Below are 26,073 nucleotides of genomic sequence, written 5' to 3'. Positions count from 1 at the left end.
GTTAAAATCTCCTCTTAGTTGATGACCATAACTACGGTACAAGAAACTTTTGAGGAGGTAGAAACTGGGCTAGCAGGTTTAACCGATCTGAAAAACCTGGCTTTATTGAATGCTCAATGTAATAATACTGTGGCCCTAGGCCTAGTGCCTCAGTAACCATTGCCAATCTGATATTGTTTCTGAAATGCTCACGACCCCAAAGTGTCAAACGCGTCACTCGGTCCTGATATGTCCACCACTTAGTTTGGGAAACAGTTGTTCCTAACTGCGAAAATAGATGAAGTTCATAACGGAGTAACGTTGCTCTCCGAGTAGAGTCACTTGACTGATAAAGATGTGCAGTTGCTATGGAAAAAACCTGTTCGTGACTGTATGCCATAATATGTTTGATACAGGCGGGTAGAAAATTAGCTGGTGTTTCTTACTCCGGAAAAGTTACTTTGGACTCGGTTTTTGTAAAATAACACTTATCTTTTATAGACCCACATTGGAAAAAATAGTAGAGACTACCCATATTGATTAAACTCTCACCTGTAAAATCAGCACTTGAAAATCTTATCCTAGTGGATAGCTGTATGTCATGAGCCTACTGTAGGGTTTGTGGAAGTATATGTAAACTGCAGTGGATTATCATCCAATGCTAGATATAACAAATTGGACGAGATATCGACTATGGGAATAAACTTCTATTTGTTACCGTGGGATGAGGTGGACAATATGTCCTATCCTTGCTTTTTATATTGAAACTATCTTTACATTGTGACATTGTAATTAAAAAAAACTCTCTATACTGGTTTTGGTATTCTTTACATTAATGGGTCGTGCCTCCTGCCGCACGCTACTGCCTGTACTGGGGTGGGGGTCTGCATCCGAATAGGGGAGCAGATGTTGCGGGATATGGCCTGTAAACTCCGGATATGGGGTTGGGGGTAATCCCTGAGGATTTGCCCTTATTGGCGACCTCGATTTTAGGTGATATGTACAACTTGGTGTCGCGTCGTCTGCAGATGGGCGTCAACTTGTATAAAGGACTCATAAGGTGAGTTCTCATACTCACTTAGCAGCGTGCTCTGTTATCACCTCTCTGTGTGTGTCTGTTCAAAACTGTGTGAGTGAATATCTGCTGACTGCCGTGAGCTCAACATGCCGAAAAAGTCTGAGAAGGTGATTGTGGAGGCTTCATCGGCTCCTAATCTACAGGTTAACAACAGTCTGTTTTGTTCTCGAATCTGTTGCAAGGTTTTATAAGTCGAAATATGAGGCTTTGCTGAAAGTAACTGGTTTTTTTTAGTGAAATGGTTTGTAAATAAACATTATTTAGTCTATCCTTTTATAAAAGAACCAGGTTCCTAAATATGATCTCATTCTGGTTTATGGGAAGGATAAAAAGTAACTCATATTTCTATGAATCACCGGGATTTTTTTGAGGCTCCATGTTGGCTTTTCCCGTGAAATAAGCAGGTGTCGAATAGAATCCGGGTTATGTAAAAGGCCTTTGGTTGAGTTAATTTATGTCCCTATTTGAAATAAAACTGCCAGGTTTTGAGAGTATTTTTAATAAATGGCTGAACTGAGTACATGATTGCGTGTTGTCTTATGGGAAATTGTATGTCTAGGAAGTTTCTTTGGCTTCTCAATGGTAAGCACTTTCTGGATACTTCAGGGCGCTGAATATAGCCAAAATTTCACAAAAAATTTAAAATCAACTCAATACAGAGAACTGTATCGCTCGGTTACCTTGGTAAGTTGTATTTTAAGTGAGTTGAAATACTCTAGATAAGCTGACAGATCTTAAACTGATTTGTTTTAGTGCAAATGCCTATTTTACTTAATCAGCAAAAAGTTATTTTTAAATCTTCTCTATACTGGTTCCACATAGGTAGCCCTATCTTTAGATATTTTGTAGTATTCGAGGGGCATTACATACTTGATTGTAGTTGTAAATTACAGATTTCAAATCTACTCGGACTTTTTACCATAGTACATCACTTACTGGGAGATTAGTTTTCGAGGGGCTTATCACGAATTCTCAGTAGTGATAGATTTCTATTGACCATTAGTGGTTTGACCCTCGGATATTCAAATAAAATATGCTTACCATCATTAGCTGGCTTTTTTTCTCACTCGAGTTTATATGATCTGATCTTTACTTATATAAACTAAAAACTTCTAGTGGTTTGGTATAAAAGGATCTATATAATATAAGGAATGTGATAATGTCTAGTTTTCCGTGGAATAAGTGGTGTGGCGAATAAAGTTTGGGTTCTAAAAATGGTTTTTTAGCTGAGATTATATCTTTTGGTAAGAAAAACGGCAAGGTTTCGAGGATCTATTAATAAATGACTGTACAGATTACTAGATGGCATGGTGTCTAAATGGAATTTGGTAGTTCTATGAGTTGTTTTTGCTTCTCAAAAGAAGGTAAGCACTTATGAAATGGATACTTCAGGGATCTGAATAAAAGCTGGAATTTCATAGAAAAATTAACTTAAAACAATGAGCTGGATGGTTCACTTACCTTGGTAAGTTGGAATACAAATTGAATTGTAGTACTCTATGTAATGTAACAGATCTTGGACAAATTTTTTTAGAACAGACCACTATCTTACTGAATCAACCAAAAGTTGTTCTGGAATTACTGAATATACTTCGGGTGTGTAGCCCTAGCTTCGGATATTTTGTAGGAAATGAGTGGCATCATATACCGGATTGTGGTATATAGCTGGTTTCAAATTTACTTGGACTTTTTTTACTATAGTACTTCACAAGTTGGGAATATTAGTGAAAGTTTCCGGTTGCTGCTCACCAAGTCAGCATAGGCACTGATCTCTACTGGCCATAGTTCGTGGGACCCTCAATTATTCTATAAAATTTGCTTGCCAATGTCGGCTCGCTGTTTATTTTCACTCAAGTATATATTAGTTGGTATTTTTCTAACATCTTGCTGTATATTCTACAAAATGCTTCTAGTAGGTGTGTTGAAAAGGTGCTTGAGACGATGAGTATGTCATAATTTTTTCCCTTGGCTGATCCTGGTTGGAGACTTGTAAGTTATTTCTTTCTCGGACGGTGTCGGAGCTGGCTGTAATGGACTGAGTCGTCTAGGGTATTTTGGTATACAGTTTATAGCTGACTCGGGGCAGCGGTATGTTGTACATGACTTAATAACAAGGTTATTTCTTGATAAAGGTAGTGAATTTATCTAAGAAGGGGGTATCTCAGGTTTGTAAATTGGTAAATACTTGGTTTTTTTGGGGGATATCTCAGCTTGGTTATAAAACTGGTTCTAGAAATAGGATCAGTTTGAAAAAGTTTTTGATATACAAGGAAGTGGTGGTCGTTGATAAACTTAGGTCTGGCTTAAGATTGCTTGTGGATAAATCTATAGAATGTATTTCTCTCCAATCTATTTAGGGATGAGGTTCTGTTTAATTTTGATAATCTCCTAAAATCTTACAGATTGATAAAGAAAGTTTTTTATATATAAAAAAACAAATATAATCAAGAAATAAACGAGTTTTATGGTTGCTCTATGGGGTTTGGCACTTTCCGTATCAGATTGGTAGAAAAGCCAAGAAACTTTTTTTATCTAAAAGAACAAAATACAAGTTAAGAACTATGTTTTTGTTATGGTGACATGGATAACAACTGGGATGCCCAGCATCCCCTGTGTACAGTCACGTGCTAACGAATTGTTTTCTTGTGGCTATGGGTGCAGGTGAGGGGTACCTTCCTTGATTAAAAAATTCTGTTCTTAACATATGGAAGATCTCTAAATGTGAAGCAAAAGTTCCTAGACTTTGGGGCTTGAGGTTTCCCGAGCTATATTCTGTTATCTTCATTACCTTGTACAAAATTTATTTTCAAATGCAAATAAATTATTGTACAAATCCATTGTACTTTTCTAGAATTGTTGGTCTGTGAATAGTTAGTGTTCGTTTGCGTATATATATAGATTTAGAACTGCTACACACACACACAGACACACACACACACACACACACACACACACACACACACACACACACACACACACACACACACACACACACACACACACACACACACACACACACACACACACACACACAATGGTACTATAAGTATTTTGATTACAATTTTTCTCCCCCGTCCCCCCCTCCCCCCCCCCCCCCCAACATTGATCTTGCCCGGAAAATTGATGGGACACTTTTTACTGCTTAATAACATGCCATATAATAACTATGGGACCCAACCCTTGAATAATAAAGCGTATAAATTCCTTCTGGAGTACCGAGCATGAGTAAATCTCTGTTCTCATTACATTGAGAAGGCGGCCTCTTCTTCTCTCTGGTTATGGATCTCCCCTCTCAAGGGTATCTGCGTGCCATTTGATGATTGCAGACAATGGAGGGCGGCTTGGCTCACTAAGTACTCAAGGTCAGAGGATTGAAAGTCCACCCTATTTAAACAAGGTGAGGGCGCACCTTGCCCCTCACTTAGCTAGTGGTTATTTTGTTGTGTTTTTTCAAAAAGGAACTACTGCCTGCTTCACGGATTGAGCTATGAAGCTCAACACTCAAACATCTCAGGTTTGTCTTTCTGGCCTTAACTTTCCTCACTGCCGGTTATGATTAAATTTTTGAGCAGTAATTAGTACCCTGCCATTTTGTTAACACAATAGGGAATGAGGTTTTCAATAAGCATTGGTTGGTTTTTTTTGCTTACAGTCGTGACTGGTTTTTTCTCAACAGACGTTAAACTGTGGTTCTTGTACACTATGCATACTACTCCTGAACATTAGGAGATGATGATACTTAGCATGGGATTTGGTTAATTAGCTGGCATCCACTGTTTGATCACATTCAAGGGGTTTTCTTCCTACTGTTTTTCTGGAAGAAAACTGTGTGCAAAATAGGTTTTTTACTACTGTGTAATTTCGGGCTTCTTTTCAAAGCCGGTGTAGGTTTGTTTTGATTACAGTCAGTACCTATTTTTCGGCAAAAAACTAGTTCTTGTACACTATGCATACTACTCATGATCTTTAGGATATTATGGTACTTGGCATAGAACATGGTTGCTTGGCATCTACTGGTTGGTTATATTCAAAGGGAATTTTAAAGGGGTTCTTCCTACTGTTTTGTTTGGAAAGGAAGTTGTCCGCAACATGGCTCTGTACTGGTTTGAGACCATGTTACTCTGATTCAATGCTACGGTAGGGTATTACCAACTAATGTCATTGCCTGGTTTCAACAGTAACTGTGTTTTTCAATAAAAAGGGGTTTTTTTTCTTGGTCTTGGTGGTATTTGATGCGTTGGGTACCTTGTTTTACTATGGAGACTCACATTCTAAGTAAAATGGACATCATTGGCACTTGGTAATATAGCTGTATATAACCCACTTTTTCTTGAGCTGCTTATGGTTGATAAAATGGTTCTCTGTTCTAAATTCTTCTAATGGTAAGTATATGGCAGTTTTTGGCTTAGTAAAGAAACTGAGCAAGAGTTTACCTTTTTCGGCTTAATTGTTTTCTCAATAAAAAGGCTATATTCTTGGCCCTGAGGTGCTGGGTACATTAAAATACTGTGGGTACTCTCATTTTGAGTTAATTGGACATCAATTACACTTGGCAATATGGCTGGGTATAAGAAACATTTTGGGGCAGCTTATGCTTGATGAAATGGTTCGTTGTACTTTTTTTGAAGGTAAGTATATGGCAGTTTTGGCTTGGTAAAGAAACAGAGCAAGGGCTCTAAAAAGGTTGTACTGTGGATAAAGGATGGATTCTTACTACTGATTCAGTGCTGGGATTATTTTAGGGCATGTTGTCTACTGCTTGTGTCACTGGAAAAACCTTCCGTATAGGGGAGACGTTTTAAATTGTTATACCACTATTTTCAGACCCATTTATTTATGGGATGGAATATGATCCCTTACATTATTTGAACAACTTGGCCTTTATGACTAATTCCAACATTGCTTTATAGCATTTACATTCATAGGATGTCCTTATTTTTTGGAAGGGCTAAGCCTCTACCACTTGGCTAGCTATTAGTTTATGAACTTATAAAAAAAGATGACATTGGACTCCATTTTAAATATCACAACATCAGTTCTATACTAGGAAGGAAATATCTTTGCTTATTTACCGAGAATACCTCACTAATATAACAAATAAATAAACTCATAAAGTTTTCTTGAGGGAATGTACCTCTCAAATTAGAGGGGAAATCTGTCACTTAGATTAGAAATGGTAATGAAACTTATTAACACAAAGGTTTTACTGTGGACCAAGCTTGTTTAAGGTTTAATTTTTTTAAAAGATGCACATGGATAACAACTGGTATAGTCCATTGATACCTGTAAAACACATCCAAGGCTAACTGAATTGTTGTCTTGTTTGGATGGATGCAGGTAATGACTCTATCTTATCTTTGAAGGTTTCTCTACTTTGGAAAGCTACCCTACTTTGGATGGAACACTCACTAATGACTTGGGAAGTTCTTTTACTTTCTGCATACTGAAAGGGGATCTCTTTCCTACAAATGTTGTACTTAAATAATTCTAATATTGAGTTGTTTTTGTACATATCTATTCCTTGATTCCATTGCCAACTGTCTTTTGAATGTAAAATTTCAATTATGTCTTATTAATTAAGATTTAACAGCTACACACACATCTATACATAAGGTTTTTCTTTTTTAAGAAAAACCAGGATGCTGGCTTTGGAAATTCTCTTTGAAATTGAGTTCTAAGTTGGACCCACAATTTATAATCCCTTGACCGGTTGACTGGTGTTAGGTGGTCCCTTTTAGACTCTTTTTCTGGTTCCCTGCTCATGGCTACTATAGTCTTTGACTTTGTGGGTTGAAGGTCTGTAGGCCCAAAAAATATTACAATTACTGTTTTATACTTCTAGTTATGTTGATTCTGTTCACTTTTCACGACTGCTTACCCTATAGAATGACAACTCGCATGAGCACTAATCACAACCTTGAGAATCATGCAAAGATTGTCGAACAGATTAAGCTTTACCTTAAGGACCATAAACCAAAGAATGCCGTGGCAGTTAGAACTAGACCGTTCCTCTCTAGGAAGGCCAAAGATTGTATTACCTACTATGGCAAATATAAGTAAACCTCACCTTACTATTTTTGCAGACTCTTGCTCTCTCGCAAGGATTGGAACTGACCTCGGAGCCCCTCTCAGTGGCCACTTCTCTTGCTCTCAGATGTATTAGTAGCTTGGATGCTTTGCAACTAATTTATGATTCGGCACTTACCTCTGACAAAAAATTATCTGTCTTACATATGCTGTCGTTTAATGATTGGGTTAATATGTTAGCAACTTTGGACAAAGACTCCATGGAAGGAGTAAATTTAATTTCCCAATACATTGCCTAGCTTCCTCTATTGTCCTCACAGTATGAGCAAGAGCTTGCTTTGTTCTCCTCCTCTGGTGCAGATCTGTCTAACTTTCTTAGGAAGCTATGTGGGCTTAATCCCTCTTTTGTCTAGGCACCAACCACTCCTTCTATTCCAAAAACTGGTGGTATCTTCTGCCGGGATAGTGCAGTCCTTGAAGGTGTTAAGGAATTTCATAGTAATCTTTGCTCTCTCAATGACTCAAACCTCCTTGAGATGCTGCCCAAAATCTCTAAAGTGTTTCCTGTCTTGCCCGTGAGACAAATTGAAATTGAATCCCTCGGGGTGGACCATCAACTTTGGGTCCTGCCCAAGAAAGCTTTCTTAGCTCCTATTTTAAGTGAGACCTAGGTTTACCTTGCCAACCTCCTTGCCTCTATTGTGGAAGATTGCAGACTCAAAATTCTTAAAGGAAGGCAATTCTTGGATAAAGGTAAGCTCATCAAGGCACCCTTCAACCTCAATCTCATCGACCACTCCAAGTGCCCCTCAAATACAGGCCTGTACATCCGTACCAAAGGAAACATGGAATTCGCAAAGAGTAACCCTGATTTTTACACAGAGTCCATCTGGAATGTCTTTCGTCCTTATGTAAAATGTTCTTGCAGATTTCTTGACCCTAAAGCCTCTTGTGAATCCAACATCATGTGGTTTGATCATGCCATCTGGTTTATTCTCAACCATTTGGACTTACTATTCCCAGAGAAACTTGTGGACTTTCATCTTTCCCTCATTGGTTCTTGGTTAGGTGGCCAGGCTAAGTAGATTGTAATTGCACAGATTGCCTTCAACATCTTCCGTGGACTTATGCATGATATCTTGAAGGAGTTAAAAGCTGATGAACCTCGCATTTACTTAACAACTTATGCTAACTTTAAAGGTGTTAAGCTCATTACTAGTCTTCTTAAACCTTGTATTGATGAGGATGACTCCCCTGCTCTCAAAAGGGCTAACTCTTTGATCACTCCCAACTCCTTCACTTCCTTCTTAACACCTAGTTCTTCCTCTAACCAAGGAAGAGTTTGTAGCTTTACAAGAGGAAGAGGCAGATCTCCCCCCATCAGGAACTTCCCTGAATTTTAACCCCTGGGTGTATTGCAGGCTGCTACAAGCCCTTGCAGAAGAAGAACTCTCAACAAAGAGGATCCGAAAAATGGTTTCATCTACATACAGTCTCTTTCACAATGTACTCCTCGATTGGATTCAACGAAAAAATATTTTTTTTGAGTGCTTTGATCTATTTTTTGGTAATCACAAACTGCTCGACAATATACTCATAGGGTGGAAATATCATCATCCCGTAAAAAGGTTGATCTATAATAATGACTTTCTTCGGCAGGATTCTGTCCCTCATTGTACATGTATTTAGTTTACCACTTTTTGCAAAAATTTTGAGGATTTTGGTGACCATGTTTGCACTTGTGATCTTAGCATTATTGAAAATACTAAAATTCGTAGAATTTTGGCCAAAGGGCTCAATCATATACCTAAAAAACCATACCTTGCCTTATCATCTATACTAAGCTGTCTCACTGACCTTGTCAGTTGTCTCCGACTGGAGATGATAGTCCTATCGGACTTAAAGAAAGTAGTGAAGGAATGCTTCCTTCGTAAAATTTCACAACTTCCTAATAAATGGTTATCATCTGAAGACTCTTGGCTTACTTCTCAACTAACTCTTGATTTTCAAAAGATCTCTAATAAATGGTTTGTTGTCGGGCTTGACAAAAGCTCTAACTGTCCCACTATTGTTTGCAAATACCTGGCTTGGAAAGTCACTCGTAATCGAGTGGCTTTCCAATCGAGTATCTGATAAGGAATTTTGACATATTAATACTACACCTCAAACTATTTCCAATAAAATTTCTAAACACTGAGGACTGCTAGGCTACTCAGTGCTGAACACTAAGCTACCAACGTTTTTTCCCACTTATAAAATCCATAAACATAAGTTCAGGTGGATATCTGATGCCTCCAATTGTATCTTTACTGATATCACCAAGGATATTACCTTTTTCCTTGACCTTATTTTATCTGAATTTGAGCTCATTAGTGCCACTAAACAGAAAATCTTCCAGGACTTCTTACATGTCCAGTATAATCCCCTTTGGCTTACTAAAAACTCTATGGAGGATTCACTTAACCTTCCTCAATATGTCTTTCACATCTTTACTACTGACATCACACGATGTTACGAAAATATTCCCCTTAATGGGGATCTTGGCCTTAAGGCTATACTTGCCAAGGTGATAAAATTGGCTTTTTCCAATGCTAGAAAGAAGAAGTTTTTTTACATCTCTCTTTCAAAAAAACCTAGGTGGATTCACTTATCTCACTCCGTGCACCCCTTACACGTTAATGAAGCTAAGCTTTGCTCTTACATCTCCTGGCTGCTAAATAACTGCACTATTGTTTTAGGTGGTCTTTGTTATCAGGCATCCGTAGTGATAACATATACAGCTTGAAATCTGCAATCCATTCGTCTGAACTCTCTTCACCTATAAAAATCGAACCATAGCTTTGAGAAGCCATCTTCACCAATACAAAAACCTGTTTTTCTTCACCGAATCAGGAGCAATTAGCGTGCTCCTCTGTGGGGGCACCAGAAGATGGAAAGAGGATACACACCCAAAACACACAATGTGCACCTCTCTACAGCTTAGGGTAAACACAACACCCCAATCCACTACGATTCACCCTTAAAATCCACACAATTTTACTTGCATATACTCGTTTTGTTGCACTAACATGCACACACACACTTTACAAGAAGCTCCAACACCTGTCACACACCCAACACATCTATTCCGCACTTTGATTCACACAAACCTCTCTCTCTCTCTCTCTCTCTCACACACACACACACACACACACACACACACACACACACACACACACACACACACACACACACACACACACACACACACACACACACACACACACACACACACACACACACACACACACACACACACACACAAAATCCTTCATTGGAAAAAAAAGCTTAGCTGATAATTATTTCACGAGCCCTTCATCTACATCTTTATTAAGCCGCCCATTACATGATCACACAAATAGCTGTCACAGTAAAAGCAGGTGTTTGGACGCTCAGCTAAAGGTAGGATACGAGTCGCCAAGGCTACCCCATACTCCCGAGTGCGGGGAGTACTATTAAAATATCCTCTTACTTGATGACCATAACTATGATACAAGAAAATCTTATGAGGAGGTAGAATCTGGGCTAGCAGGTATAACCGATCTGAAAAACCTGGATTTATTGAATGCTCAATGTAATAATATTGTGGCCCTAGGCCCAGTGCCTCAGTAACCATCGCCAATCTGATATTGTTTCTGAAATTCTCACGACCCCAAAGTATCACACGCGTCACTCGGTCCTGATATGTCCACCACTTAGTTTGGGAAACAGTTGTTCCTAATTGCGGAAATAGATGAAGTTCATAACGGAGTAACGTTGCTCTCCGAGTAGAGTCACTTGACTGATAAAGATGTGCAGTTGCTATGGAAAAAACTGGTTCTTGACTGTTTGCCATAATATGTTTGATACACCCGGGTAGCAAATTAGCTGGTGTTTCTTACTCTGGAAAAGTTACTTTGGACTCGGTTTCTGTAAAATAACACTTATCTTTTATAGACCCACATTGGAAAAAATAGTAGAGACTACCCATATCGATTAAACTCTCTTCTGTAAAATCAGCACTTGAAAATCTTATCCTAGTGGATAGCTGTATGTCATGAGCCTACTGTAGGGTTTGTGGAAGTATATGTAAACTGCAGTGGATTATCATCCAATGCTAGATATAACAAATTGGACGAGATATCGACTATGGGAATAAACTTCTATTTGTTACCGTGCGATGAGGTGGACAATATGTCCTGTCCTTGCTTTTTATATTGAAACTATCTTTACATTGTGACATTGTAATTAAAAAAAACTCTCTATACTGGTTTTGGTATTCTTTACATTAATGGGTCGTGCCTCCTGCTGCACGCTACTGCCTGTACTGGGGTGGGGGTCTGCATCCGAATAGGGGAGCATATGTTGTGGGATATGGCCTATAAACTCCGGATCTTGGGCTGGGGGTTATCCCTGACGATTTGCCCTTATTGGCGACCTCGATTTTAGGTGACATGTACAACTTGGTGTCGCGTCGTCTGTAGATGGGCGTCAACATGTATAAAGGACTCATAAGGTGAGTTCTCATACTGACTTAGTAGCGTGCTCTGTTATCACCTCTCTGTGTGTGTCTGTTCAAAACTGTGTGAGTGAATATCTGCTGACTGCCGTGAGCTCAACATGCCGAAAAAGTTTGAGAAGGTGATTGTGGAGGCTTCGTCGGCTCCTAATGTACAGGTTAACAACAGTGTGTTTGTTCTCGAATCTGTTGCAAGGTTTTATAAGCCTGAATATGAGGCTTTGCTGAAAGTAACTGGTTTTTTTTAGTGAAGCGGTTTGTAAAGAAACATTATTTAGTCTATCCTTTTATGAAAGAACCAGTTTCCTAAATATGATTTCATTCTGGTTTAGGCGAAGGATGGAAAGTAACTCATATTGCTATGAATCACCGGGATTTTTTTTAGTCTCCATGCTGGGTTTTCTCGTGAAATAAGCAGGTGTCGAATAGAATCCGGGTTATGTAAAAGGCCTTTGGTTGAGTTAATTTATGTCCCTATTTGAAATAAAACTTCCAGGTTTTGAGAGTATTTTAAATAAATGGCTGAACTGAGTACATGATTGCGTGTTGTCTGATGGGAAATTGGATAGTAGGTAAGTAGTTTTTGGATATTTCAGGGCTCTGAATATAGTCGAAATTTCACAGAAAATTTAAAATAATCTCAATACAGTGAACTGTATCGTTCGGTTACCTTGGTAAGTTGTATTTCAAGTGAGTTGAAGTACTCTGGATAAGCTGACAGATCTTAACTTGATTTGTTTTAGTGTAGATGCCTATTTTACTGAATCAACAGAAAGTTATTTTAAATCTGCTATATACTGGTTCCAAATAGGTAGCCCTATCTTCAGATATTCTGTAGTATTTGAGGGGCATCGCATACTTGATTGTAGTTGTAAATTACAGATTTCAAATCTACTCGGCCTTTTAACCATAGTACATCACTTACTAGGAGATTAGTTTTCAGGGGGCTTATCACAAATTCTGAGTAGTGATAGATTACTACTGACCATTAGTGGTTTGACCCTCGGATATTCAAATAAAATATGCTTACCATCATTAGCTAGCTTTTTTTCTCCCTCGAGTGTATATGATCTGATCTTTACTTATATAAACTAAAAACTTCTAGTGGTTTGGTATAAAAGGATCTATATACTATAAGGAATGTGATAATGTCTAGTTTTCCGTGGAATAAGTGGTGTGGCGAATAAAGTCTAGGTTCTAAAAACAGTTTTTTACCTGAGATTTTATTGTTTGGTAAGAAAAACGGCCAGGTTTCGAGGATCTGTTCAAAGCTGGAATTTCATAGAAAAATTAACTTAAAACAATGAGCTGGATGGTTCGGTTACCTTGGTAAGTTGGAATACAAATTGAATTGTAGTACTATATGTAATGTATACATCTTGGACTGATGTTTTTAGAACAGACGTCTATCTTACTGAATCAACTAAAAGTTGTTATGGAATTACTGAATACTTCGGGTTTGTAGCCCTAGCTTCAGATATTTTGTAGGAAATGAGTGGCATCATATACGGGATTGTGGTAGATAGCTGGTTTCAAATTTACTTGGACTTTTTTTACTATAGTAATTCACAAGCTGGGAATATTAGTGAAAGTTTCCAGGTGCTGCTCACCAAGTCAGCATAGGCACTGATCTCTACTAGCCATAGTTCGTGGGACCCTCAATTATTCTATGAAATTTGCTTGCCAATGTCGGCTCGCTGTTTATTTTCACTCAAGTATATATTAGCTGGTATTTTTCTAACATCTTGCTGTATATTCTACAAAATGCTTCTAGTAGGTGTGTTGAAAAGGTGCTTGAGACGATGAGTATGTCATAATTTTTTCCTTTGGCTGATCCTTGTTGGAGACTTGTAAGTTATTTCTTTCTCGGACGGTGTCGGAGCTGGCTGTAAGGGACTGAGTCGTCTAGGGTATTTTGGTATACAGTTTATAGCTGACTCGGGGCAGCGGTATGTTGTACATGACTTAATAACAAGGTTATTTCTTGATAAAGGTAGTGAATATATCTAAGAAGGGGGTATCTCAGGTTTGTAAATTGGTAAATACTTGGTTTTTTTGGGGGATATCTCAGCTTGGTTATAAAACTGGTTCCAGAAATAGGATTAGTTTGAAAAAGTTTTTTATATACAAGGAAGTGGTGGTCGTTGATAAACTTAGGTCTGGCTTAAGATTGCTTGTGGATAAATCTATAGAATGTATTTCTCTCCAATCTATTTAGGGATGAGGTTCTGTTTAATTTTGATAATCTCCTAAAATCTTACACATTGATAAAGAAAGTTTTTTATATATAAAAAAACAAATATAATCAAGAAATAAACGAGTTTTATGGTTGCTCTATGGGGTTTGGCACTTTCCGTATCAGATTGGTAGAAAAGCCAAGAAACTTTTTTTATCTAAAAGAACAAAATACAAGTTAAGAACTATGTTTTTGTTATGGTGACATGGATAACAACTGGGATGCCCAGCATCCCCTGCGTACAGTCACGTGCTAACGAATTGTTTTCTTGTGGCTATGGGTGCAGGTGAGGGCTACCTTCCTTGATTAAAATAGTCTCTTCTTAACATATGGAGGATCTCTTAATGTGAAGCAAAAGTTCCTAGACTTTGGGGCTTGCGGTTTTACGAGCTATATTCTGTTATGTTCATTACCTTGTACAAAATTTATTTTCAACTGCAAATAAATTATTGTACAAATCCATTGTACTTTTCTAGAATTGTTGGTCTGTGAAGAGTTAGTGTTTGTTTGCGTATATGTATAGATTTAGAACTGCTACACACACAATAAACGCAAAAGAGAGATTGACTTGGTTGTTGATCTCTCTCAGACTATGACTCTAGAAATAATCGCCTATTATAGTATAATTTATTATACTCTAGCAGGCTAGGGTGCTATCACACAGTCTCAGTGGTTCTTTTTAACATGACTGGTGAAAGGTTGCTAGCACTACCACTCCACTCTATATTCATGATTCTCGTTCTCACTTTACTTTAAATACTATCATTTCACAAGCTATTACTTCTGTTTACCAGGTTTTGGGAAAGCTCACTGTAAGAATTAAAGTCTGCTCTGACCTAGAAAAAAGAGCTCTAATTTCGGAGAAGTTACGACTCGCTAAAGAAATAGAAAATACCTTCCCTAATATCTCACTTAGGATTAGGCCTTATCTACATAGGGCTATAAAATTCAAAAAGATGTAACTCTATGTGTTAGATCTTCAGGTCTACACTTCTCCTCCAATTCTATGGAATTCTAGCTACTGATAATTTTGCATATTGTTTCCCTTTCCCAAGGGCTCGCTCTTCCTGTGGAACCCCTTTCCCTTGCTTTTCTTCTTGTACTAAAATGTATACAAGATAGAGGAGCCTCTGCCTTAATTTACGATGCTTCGAAGGAGTCTAGTCTGTTTCTTGTCCAGCTTATCTCATTTGACCTATGGGTAAAAGTACTAGCTCTCCTTGTTAAGAATAAATCTGATGGTATAAACCTTTTGATGGAATTTACTTCTAATATGGCTGGTCTTTCCAAAGCCCATATTCAGGACTTAGCATCTTTCTCTTCCAAAGGCTCTGAACTTTCCAATCTTCTTAGAAAATTTTGCGTGCTTAGTCCCATCTTTGTTACGGCTCCCTCTACGCCTATAGTCCCTCCACCGAATAGCCTCTTTTGTAGAGATGCAGTTGCATTCGAAGCGGTAAAAGAATTTCAGAAGGACCTTTGTTCACTCAGTGAAGCTTCGCTTTTGGACATGGTACCGAAAGTCTCTAGGGCCTTTCCTATTTTACCTTCACGACAAATTGAGGTAGAATCCTTGGGGGTAGAACACAGGCTGTGGATGTTCCCGAATAAAGGATTTCTTGCACCCATTTCTATGGAAACCTGGGTCTTGCTTGCCAACCTGGCCCCTGCTACTATTGAGGAATGCAAACTTAAAGTTCTTAAAGGGATCCAGCTCTTGGACAAAGGGGATCTGATTAAAGCTCCATTCAATATGAGTTTCCTTGATGATAAAAAATGTAGTTCGAATGCAGATTTATATGCAAGAACTAAAGGAGTGATGACCTTTAGTAAAAGTAATGCTGATTACTACACTGAGACAATGTGGAATGTGTTCAGGCCTTACCTTAAGTGTGCGTGTAGATTCTTAGACCCCAAAGCTGCTTGCGAGTCAAGCATAATTTGGTTTGAACATGCTATTTGGTACGCCCTCAACAATCTGCGTAGTATCTTTCCTGACAAAGCAGAAGAATTTCATCTTTCCCTCTTTTGCTCATGGCTTGGTGGACAAGCTAAGGATCTGTTCTTAGCTCAAATTGCCTTTATTCAGTACCGATCAATTATGTGTGACACACTTGAAGATCTTGGATCGGATGGGTGTGGTACTCTGCTAACCACTTATGGCGGCTTTAAAGGTATCAAAAGTATGGTTGGGAAAATCAAACCGAATATTGAAGATGATGATTGTCAATTTTCCAAACGACCTAATACTCTTGTCTCTCCGGCGGCGTCTTACACCTCTTTCTTAACTCCCTCCTCGAGTGATCTATGTCTGGGGGAGGGAGAGGTAGAAGTTATGTGAGAGGACGGGGAAGAAACCTACCAATCACAAACCGTTCCGATATGTAATATGCAGGTACGAAGGAATGCGTGTGGAAGACTTTACCTACCTCCAAAGGAAGAAGCATGTAATAAGATTTTGGATTTCTTTACTCCTGAAGCTATTTTCTCAGAATGTTTTGGACATATTTTTGGATCAAATTTATTACTAAAGGATGTGATGATTGGATGGAAATACTCGCCGCCTATTAAGAATATTTTATATTCAAATGAATTTCTCCATAATAATGAGATTCCTATCTGCTCTTGTCATCTATTTCAGAAATTCTGTAAAAGTTTCACTGACTTTGGATTACATGTTTGTACGTCTAACTTAGAAATCATTTCAGATCCACAGGTAAGGAGCCTCTTGAGTAAAGTCTTGAATCATATTCCTCCTTTTCCACTAAATCCTCAAAGTGCCTTATTGGTGCTACTTGAATGCCTGGCCGACTTGGCCTTAAAACTCCAACTGGAGGAGGAAGTTCACTTCCAACTTACCTCAACACTCAAAGGAATTTTTTGGAAAAAGATCAGTCTTATGCCACAAGTATGGCTAAGCACTGATACTACCTGGCTTACGCCTAAAATTAAGACCTCTATTTCTGACTTGAAAAAGAAATGGCTCATTATTGGCTTAGATAAAGCCTCAAATACGGCATCCTTTATATGTAAAATATTAGCATTCGAGGCTACCAATTCAAGACTTAATAGTAAGGACTTTCTTAAACTTGAGAACTCTCCGCTTTGTGTAGCTACAACATTAAATAATGAATTATCAGGACTAGGTTATTGTCCTGATTCTCTAAAAATTCCTGTACTCTTCCCAACATATAAGAATCATAAGCATAAATTTAGATGGATTTCTGATGCTTCCAAAAGCCTGTTCTCTTGTGTTACGAATGATATCACCCGCTGCTTAAATTTTGTTATTCTAGAAATTGAAGATATCTGTGCCATCAAACATAGAGATATAAAGAGATTCAGAAATATAAATTATTGCCCTTTTTGGGTCATAAAAAATGCAGCCGAGGTGTCTATCAACCTCAAAGAAAACATTTTCTCTATCTTCACGGGTAGACATAACTCAATGTTATGAAAATATCCCTTTAGATGGACCGTATGGGCTTGTTAATACCTTATCTTGTCTTATAAAGATTGCCTTTGCCCACAGAAAGAAATATGGGTATACATGCATCTCACTAAAAGGGAATAAAGGATGGGTGAAAAAATCGAATAAATCTACACCTTTCATCTTTAAAGAGGATGATTTATATAAGTATATCTTTTGGCTACTTAATAACAGTTTTTTCCAAGTAGGTGATACCTGCTACAAACAAATTCTAGGGATCCCAATGGGATTTGCATGCTCTCCGATTATGTGTAATCTCTATCTTTGTTACTTCGAATACCAGTGGCTCCTAAAAACATTAAATAACCTAGCAAGTACTTTGTTACTCACACACTTTGAACATTTGTTCAGATTTATGGATGATCTGTGTAGCCTCAACAATCCTATGTTTGAGATTACTCTTAAAGATATATATCCACCTTGCCTTAATATTGAACCTACATTCTCTGAGAGGGCTCTATCGCAGGACAAATGGATTATTTCTAGGACGCACTTCCTGAATATTGAGTTTACTTTGACTCCCCCATTCTTGGGAAATTTTTATACTCGCTTTTTTTGGAAAAGAGAAAAGCTTAAGCTTGTGTCCTCTGAATTTACAAAGAGGAAAAGCATTAGACCTTTCAAGAATTCTCTACAAACCTGTCTAGGAATGCTTTTTCTTATAATGTATGCCTCATCCGATTGTTTTATAGCATATGAAGAAATCAATACTCTGATTACCAAGCTCATTAATAATGGGTTTACAAAAAAAGACCTTGTTGCATGTATCTGCAACTCCCTAGAAAAACAAAACTGGACCTACCTTAAGTTTGACTTACAAAATTTGATAAGTCTACTTAAATCAGAACAAAATCTAACTACAGCATCGCATGTTGCAAATTAATATAAACACTTCTTGAGGTAGTAGGACCCTATTCTATGGGGTCTGCTACCTCATAGGATAGGGTGCCCGGGAATGGGTGGGCACACACACACACACACACACACACACACACACACACACACACACACACACACACACACACACACACACACACACACACACACACACACACACACACACACACACACACACACACACACACAAAATCCTTCACTGGACAAAAAAGATTAGCTGATAATTATTTCAGGAGCCCTTCATCTACATCTCTATTAAGCCGCCCATTACATGATCACACAAACAACTGTCACAGTAAAAGTAGGTGTTTGAACGCTCAGCTAAAGTTAGGATACGAGTCGCGAAGGCTACCCCATACTCTCGAGTGCGGGGAGTACTGTTAAAATATCCTCTTAGTTGATGACCATAACTACGGTAAAAGAAAATCTTATGAGGAGGTAGAAACTCGGCTAGCAGGTATAACCGATCTGTAAAACCTGGCTTTATTGAATGCTCAATGTAATAATACTGTGGCCCTAGGCCCAGTGCCTCAGTAACCATCGTCAATCTGATATTGTTTCTGAAATTCTCACGACCCCAAAGTGTCACACGCGTCGCTCGGTCCTGATATGTCCACCACTTAGTTTGGGAAACAGTTGTTCCTAATTGCGGAAATAGATGAAGTTCATAACGGAGTAACGTTGCTCTTCGAGTAGAGTCACTTGACTGATAAAGCAGTTGCTATGGAAAAAACTTGTTCTTGACTATATGCCATAATATGTTTGATACACCCGGGTAGCAAATTAGCTGGTGTTTCTTACTCCGGAAAAGTTACTTTGGACTCGGTTTCTGTAAAATAACACTTATCTTTTATAGACCCACATTGGAAAAAATAGTAGAGACTACCCAATATTGATTAAACTCTCACCTGTAAAAGTAGCACTTGAAAATCTTATCCTAGTGGATAGTTGTATGTCATGAACCTACTGTAGGGTTTGTGGAAGTATATGTAAATTGCAGTGGATTATCATCCAATGCTAGATTTAACAAATTGGACCTGATATCGACTATGGGAATAGACTTCTATTTGTTGCCATGGATGTGGTGGACAGTATTTCCTGTCCTTGCTTTTTAAATTAAAACTATCTTTACATTTTGACATTGTAATTAAAAAAAACTCTCTATAGTGGTTTTGGTATTCTTTACATTAATGGGTCGTGCCTCCTGCTGCACGCTACCGCCTGTACTGGGGTGGGGGTCTGCATCCGAATAGAGGAGTAGATGTTGCAGGATATGGTCTGTCAACTCTGGATCTTGGGCTGGGGGTAATCCTTGAGGATTTTCCCTTATTGGCGACCTCGATTTTAGGTGACATGTACAACTTGGTGCCGCATCGTCTGCAGATGGGCGTCAACATGTATAAAGGACTCATAAGGTGAGTTCTCATACTGACTTAGCAGCGTGCTCTGTTATCACCTCTGTGTGTGTGTCTGTTCAAAACTATGTGAGTGAATATCTGCTGACTGCCGTGAGTTCAACATGCCGAAAAAGTCTGAGAAGGTGAATGTGGAGGCTTTGTCGGCTCCTAATCTACAGGTTAACAACAGTTTGTTTTGTTCTCGAATCTGTTGCAAGGTTTTATAAGCCGGAATATGAGGCTTTGCTAAAATTAACTGGTTTTTTTTAGTGAAATGGTTTGTAAATAAACATTATTTACTCTATCCTTTTATAAAAGAACTAGGTTCCTAAATATGATCTCATTCTGGTTTATGGGAAGGATGGAAAGTAACTCATATTGCTATGAATCACCGGGATATTTTTGAGTCTCCATGCTTGGCTTTTCCCGTGAAATAAGCAGGTGTCGAATAGAATCCGAGTTATGTAAAAGGCCTTTGGTTGAGTTAATATATGTCCCTATTTGAAATAAAATTGCGAGGTTTCGAGAGTATTTTAAATAAATGGCCGAACTGAGTACAGGATTGCGTGTTGTCTGATGGGAAATTGTATGTCTAGGAAGTTTTCTTAGTTTCTCAATAGTAGGTAAGCACTTTTTGTATACTTCAGGGCTCTGAATATAGCCGGAATTTCACAGAAAATTTAAAATAAACTCAATCAAGTGAACTGTATCGTTCGGTTACCTTGGTAAGTTGTATTTCAAGTGAGTTGAAGTACTCTAGATAAGCTGACAGATCTTAAACTGATTTGTTTTAGTGCAGATGCCTATTTTACTGAAAACAGAAAGTTATTTTTAATCTGCTGTATACTGGTTCCAGATAGGTAGCCCTACCTTCAGATATTCTGTAGCATCGAGGGGCATCACATACTTGATTGTAGTTGTAAATTATAGATTTCAAATCTACTCAGCCTTTTTACCATAGTACATCAATTATTGGGAGATTAGTTTTCGGGGGGTTTATCACGAATTCTGAGTAGTGATAGATTTCTATTGACCATTAGTGGTTTGATCCTCGGATATTCAAACAAAATATGCTTACCATCATTAGCTGGCTTTTTTTCTCACTCGAGTTTATATGATCTGATCTTTACGTATATAAACTAAAAACTTCTAGTGGTTTGGTATAAAAGGATCTTTATACTATAAGGAATGTCATAATGTCTAGTTTTCCATGGAATAAGTGGTGTGGCGAATAAAGTCAGGGTTCTAAAAACGGTTTTTTAGCTGAGATTATATCTTTTGGTAAGAAAAACGGCCAGGTTTCGAGGATTTGTTACTGAATGACTACAATGATTACTAGATGGCATGATGTCTAAATGGAATTTGGTAGTTTCTATGAGTTTTTTTTACTTCTCAAAAGAAGGTAAGCACTTATGAAATGGATACTTCAGGGATCTGCATAAAAGCTGGAATTTCATAGAAAAATTAACTTAAAACAATGAGCTGGATGGTTTGGTTACCTTGGTAAGTTGGAATACAAATTGAATTGTAGTACTCTATGTAATGTAACAGATCTTGGACAGATTTTTTTAGAACAGACCACTATCTTACAGAATCAACCAAAAGTAGTTCTGGAATTACTGAATATACTTCGGGTGTGTAGCCCTAGCTTCGGATATTTTGTAGGAAATGAGTGGCATCATATACCGGATTGTGGTAGATAGCTGGTTTCAAATTTACTTGGTCTTTTTTTACTATAGTAATTCACAAGCTGGGAATATTAGTGAAAGTTTCCAATTGCTGCTTACCAAGTCAGCATAGGCACTGACCTTTACTGGCCATAGTTCGTGGGACCCTCGATTATTCTATAAAATTTGCTTGCCAATGTCGGCTCGCTATTTATTTTCACTCAAGTATATATTAGCTGGTCTTTTTCTAACATCTTGCTGTATATTCTACAAAATGCTTCTAGTAGGTGTGTTGAAAAGGTTCTTGAGACGATGAGTATGTCATAATTTTTTCCTTTGGCTGATCCTGGCTGGAGACTTGTAAGTTATTTCTTTCTCGGATGGTGTCTGAGCTGGCTGGAAGGGACTGAGTCGTCTAGGGTATTTTGGTATATAGTTTATAGTTGACTCGGGGCAGTAGTATGTTGTACATGACTTAATAACAAGGTTATTTCTTGATAAAGGTAGTGAATATATCTAAGAAGGGGGTATCTTAGGTTTGTAAATTGGTAAATACTTAGTTTTTTTGGGGGATATCTCATCTTGGTTATAAAAGTGGTTCCATAAATAGGATCAGTTTGAAAAAGTTTTTTATATACAAGGAAGTGGTGGTCCTTGATAAACTTAGGTCTTAAGATTTCTTGTGCATAAATCTATAGAATGTATTTCTGTTTATTTTTGATAATCTCCTAAAATCTTAAGGATTGATAAAGAAAATTTTTATATATATAAAAAAACAAATATAATCAAGAAATAAACCAGTTTTATGGCTGCTCATCGGGTTTGTCACTTTCCATATCAGATTGGCAGAAAAGCCAAAAAACTTTTTTATCTAAAAGAACAAAATACAAGTTAAGAACTATTTTTTTCTAATGTTGACATGGATAACAACTGGGATGCCCAGCATCACCTGCGTATAGCCACATGCTAACGAATTGTTTTCTTGTGGCTATGGGTGCAGGTGAGGGCTACCTTCCTTGATTAAAACATTTTGTTCTTAACATATGGAGGATCTCTTAATGTGAAGCAAAAGTTCCCAGACTTTGGGGCTTGCGGTTTCCCGAGCTATATTCTGTTATCTTCATTACCTTGTACAAAATTTATTTTCAACTACAAATAAATTATTGTACAAATCCATTGTACTTTTCTAGAATTGTTGGTCTGTGAATAGTTAGTGTTCGTTTGCGTATATATATATATATACATATATATATATATATATAGATTTAGAACTGCTACACACATAGACACACACACACACACACACACTTTGGTACTATAAGTATTTTGATTACAATTTTTCTCCCCCCTCCCCCCCCCCCCCCCCCCCCCCCCCCCCCAACATTGATCTTGCCCAGAAAACTGATGGGACACTTTTTACTGCTTAATAACATGCCATATAATAACTATGGGACCCAGCCCTTGAATAATAAAGCGTATAAGTTCCTTCTGGAGTACCGAGCGTGACTAAATCTCTGTTCTCATTACATTGAGAAGGCCGCCTCTTCTTCTCTCTGGTTATGGATCTCCCCTCTCAACGGGAACCGCGTGCCGTTTGATGATTGTAGACAATGAAGGGCGGCTTGGCTCACTGAGTACTCAAGCTCAGAGGATTGGCAGTCCACCCTATTTAAACAAGGTGAGGGCGCACCTTGCCCCTCACTTAGCCAGTGGTTTTTTTGTTGTGTTTTTTTCCAAAAGGAACTACTGTCTGCTTTACGGATTGAGCTATGGAGCTCACCACTCAAACATCTCAGGTTTGTCTTTCTGGCCTTAACTTTCCTCGCTACCGGTTACGATTAAATTTTTGAGCAGTAAGCACTACCCTACAATTTTGTTAACACAATAGGGAATGAGGTTTTCAATAAGCATTGGGTGGTTTTTTCTGCTTACAGTTGTGACAGGTTTTATCTCAACAGACGTTAAACTGTGGTTCTTGTACACTATGCATACTACTCCTGAACATTAGGAGATGAGGATACTTAGCATGGGATTTGGTTAATTAGCTAGCATCCACTGTTTGATCACATTCAAGGGGTTTTCTTCCTACTGTTTTTTTGGAAGAAAACTGTGTGCAAAATAGGTTTTATACTACTGCATAATTTTGGGTTTTTTTTCAAAGCCGCTGCATGTCTGTTTTGATTACAGTCAGTACCTATTTTTCGGCAAAAAACTAGTTCTTGTACACTATGCATACTACTCATGATCTTTAGGATATTATGGTACTTGGCATAGAATATGGTTGATTGGCATCTACTGGTTGGTTATATTCAAAGGGAATTTTAAAGGGGTTCTTCCTACTGTTTTGTTCGGAAAGGAAGCTGTGCGCAACATGGCTCTGTACTGCTTTGAGACCATGTTACTCTGATTCAATGCTGCGGTAGGGTATTACCAACTACTGTCATTGCCTGGTTTCAATAGTAACTGGGTTTTTCAATAAAAAGGGGGTTTTTCTTCGTCTTGGTGGTATTTGATGTGCTGGGTACCTTGTTTTACTATGGAGCCTCACATTCTATATAAAATGGACATCATTGGCACTTGGTAATATAGCTGTATATAACCCACTATTTCTTGAGCTGCTTATGGTTGATAAAATGGTTCTCTGTTCTAAATTCTTCTAATGGTAAGTATATGGCAGTTTTTGGCTTAGTAAGGAAACTGAGCAAGACTTTACCTTTTTCGGCTTAATTGTTTTCTTAATAAAAAGGGGATATTCTTGGCCCTTAGGCGCTGGGTACCTTAAAATACTGTGGGTACTCTCATTCTGAGTTAATTGGACATCAATTACACTTGGCAATATAACTGGGTATAACCAACATTTTGGGGCAGCTTACGGTTGATGAAATGGTTCGTTGTACTTTTTTGAAGGTAAGTATATGGCAGTTTTGGCTTGGTAAGTATATGGTAGTTGGATTTTGCCAAAGCTTTTAACTAAATCATTTGGGATTTTGTGGTTAAGGTCATGAGTGAATTAAGATTTGGTTAAAAAATTGCTTCATGCATTATGTTGCTGGGGTTGGGTGCAAAGCTCTCACGTTTTGCTTAATGATAGGCTTTCTCATGCTACAAAGTGAGCAGGTCTGTCAGGCAGGGGTGTCCTCTCAATCCCTTGCTCTTTGATGTGGCTACTCATCCTCTATTTTACTTTTTGACTGCTCAAGCCATTGCTGGTAACTTGAAAGCACTGCAAGTTTGATAGGATCAAGTGGTTGCTTTAGGCTTTGCAGATGATACCATTACTTTCCTACAAGAAAATAATGCAAACATTGGGAAATTCATGAATTACCCCAGTGTATATTCTGTGGCTGTTGGTCTTGAACTTAATCTAATGAAATATAGCTTGATAGATGTATCAACAAAAAACTTCAGCTGCCTCATATGGAGGGGGAAAAGGATTACTAGGGGTACAATATTTAGACACCTAGGATACCCAATTGGGGTGGATGTATTAGCTAAACAGTCGTCTGCCTGGGTAGAGCAAGGAGTGTGCACTAAAATTAGTAAGTGGTACTGTGTTGAGTGGCCTTTCCATGTTAGAGTTAGGATCTTTCAATCCATACTAATACCTTACCTGTTGTACTTTTTCCCATTGCTTGACTGGTCTAATAATGCATTACGCAAGATGAGGTCAACGTACTTAAGATTTCTATGGGGATCATCTCACAAAGCATGGTTGGCATGGGATTATCTTGTTGAACCTACATCTATGGGTGGTTTAGGTATTTTGAATTTGAAACTGCATATGCTTGCTAGAAGAGCCACACTGTTGAAACACATGCAGGATTTTGATAAATGCAGGTCTTGATTACTGTCGTATCTAATTGATAAATCTATTGTGTATTTTCATGGTCATTGGGATATGGATTCATGGGGGAAACTGTTTACTGGTGCTCCCATCAAACTATGTGGTCAGATAAGGAACATGTTGGTGAAATCTTGGAAACATTTATGTGCTTAATTGGTGTGGGTTGGTAGAGTAAGGTATACTGGTAATTCTTTGGGGGATGAATTCTAATTTTGGAGAAACCTTCTGCTTTGCTTTTAGGTAGGAAAGCCCTTATCCTATTTAAAAAGGGGGTGTTGAGCCAGCAGAGCCAACAGAGGATCACACCCACATTTTTTGCTCACACTCATCATTTTTGTAACCATTGATTGTAATAAATGTCTTTCCGACATTGATTTTGAATTGAGCCATTCGTTAAGTAACGGGACTCAATTGAGTTTCCAGCTTGTAAATCCGAAGTAATTTCACTTGCCGATGTAATTAGTTAGAGATGTTCTCACCTCCAAGGCTGTGGTATATAAGCCAAAGTTTTGTAACCTAAGGATTCAGTTTTATTAATCAAAGGTGAGTTTTTGACGCCGTGACTGTGTCTGAGAGAGAGAGAGAGAGAGAGAGAGAGAGAGAGAGAGAGAGAGAGAGAGAGAGAGAGAGAGAGAGAGAGAGAGAGAGAGAGAGAGAGAGAGAGAGAGAGAGAGAGAGAGTCTTATCTACTTGCTACGCGAGCTACGGAGCCGCCATTGGAGAAGCGACACCGCCATTGTGTTAGCAACGGCGAGAGCTACGCACAGATACCAAGAGTGCGCGCTATCGGCTTCTATGTGTGGTAAGTTCCTACAAGCTTCGGTGTGAGTTTTCTTCCAACTCGTGTGTCGGAATGGAGCGTGCAGCATATCTATAGAACCACAACGAGTAGAGCTACACATTGGTACCATCGGGGTCAAG

Source organism: Adiantum capillus-veneris, chromosome 27 (assembly GCF_014529385.1).
Source record: "Adiantum capillus-veneris isolate H3 chromosome 27, ASM1452938v2, whole genome shotgun sequence".
NCBI lineage: Eukaryota > Viridiplantae > Streptophyta > Polypodiopsida > Polypodiales > Pteridaceae > Adiantum > Adiantum capillus-veneris.
This window is presented reverse-complemented; position numbering follows the sequence as displayed.